Genomic DNA, 1,622 nt, shown 5'->3' with positions numbered 1-1,622 from the left:
AGTTTTCCTTCCCTAGCAGTATAGAGAATTTCCAACTTACAAACATTCTGCATCCTACAAACAGGTCAACTACTTTGTGTCTGTTGCTCACAATGCTTTCTCACACATTGGATGGTGAGGTCACATCTGGGGCCACCCCACAGAAGCCTGTGACATGCACAACATGACTCAAGTGTACTGTAGGCCCTGCAACCACACACCATGGCCAACAGGGGAAAGAACTGATGGGACTCCAACCCAGGACGGCAAGAGCGCAGCCCTCATGCTGCCGCCCTGGCCGCAGGTGGGAGCCACCTTTCACCTCTTACATGCTAACCAGGAAGTTGGAGCTGAGTTTCCTTGAGCCTCTGAGGCCTGGGATGTGTTCTGGCAGAGAAAAGGCCAGGGGGACACTGATAGGCTCATCAGGGATTCCAGATGCCAAAGCTAGGAAGTCTGGGAGCTCCTAGAAGTCCCTGGGGGTACTTCCTATTCTGTATGAGTCCCCTCTCCCGGGTGTCCAGGGCTTACCTCTTCCAAGGGCTTCAAATGGAGCTTTCTCTTTCACTTTGCACATGGAAAAGAGTTTCAGGTCACCCCATATCCCTTTGCAATTCTCAAAGGACTTTTGTAAGATGTTTTACTGCATCTGATGTTTCTCAAAATGTGAGCAGCAGACACTGTGAGATAGAAGCTCTAGAATGGTATGAGAGTGGGCCTAGTTAACTCAAGCTAGATATTACAGACTATTCTCCATTACTCAGCTTTCTGGCATCCGTTTCCCCTGGTTTAGGTTACAGCATGCCAGGTTCCTTTGTGGGAATCCTCCCTCCCAACTGGAGGGTCTATGAGTAAAGGTGTCCTGCTCTGTCTCGGCCAAGGAGTGGGACCAAGATCTAAGCCAGGTCTAATCCTGCCTGAGACATTAGTTCTTGGGCAGGATGATAGAGAATGAGAAAATGACTCCCTGTTAAAATTATCAGAAATGAATTCATTTATGCCTGCATTTATTCAATAAATATTATTGAGCTCCATTCCAAGAACTAGAGATTCAGGAGTGAACAAATCAGACAAAAACTCCCACCCTTGGGAAGCTAACATTCTAGAGTGGGGGTTGGGGCAGAACAGGGGTGGGAGGGGTTGTCATATAGTAAAAAGTAAACTATGTAGTAGTGCAATAGGTGCTGTAGAGAAAAACAGACCAAGGAAGGGAGGCAGGGAAGGATAATGGTTGGGGTCACGACCCCAACCAGCTCTCACAAACATCTCTCAAAGATGATATTTGAGTGAAAACGTGAAGGCAGTAGAGGAGCAAGCCAAGAAGTTCTCAGGGGCAGACAGATTCCAAAGAGAGGAAACAAATACAAGGGCCTGCTTGAAAGCAGGCCTAGCAAGTTCCAGAACAAGCGAAGAGGCCAATGTAGCTGGAGTACAGCAAGGGAGAGGGAGAATGATAGGGAGAGATGAGGCCTCTTGTAAGGATGAATGGGCGCAGGCTTGCAGGCCACTGGAATTACTTTGGCTTCTCTTCTGAGTCTGTCTCAGTCAGCGATTGCTTGGGAAGAACCCATCACAGGCTCTCGGTAACCTACTACTGGCTTTTATTTTGCTCACGTACCTACAGTTCAGCTTAGAGCCAGCCA

Source organism: Nyctereutes procyonoides, unplaced genomic scaffold, assembly GCF_905146905.1.
Source record: "Nyctereutes procyonoides isolate TBG_1078 unplaced genomic scaffold, NYPRO_anot_genome, whole genome shotgun sequence".
Taxonomy (NCBI): Eukaryota; Metazoa; Chordata; class Mammalia; order Carnivora; family Canidae; genus Nyctereutes; species Nyctereutes procyonoides.
The sequence above is the reverse complement of the archived record's forward strand: the minus strand, read 5'-3'. Positions refer to the sequence as shown.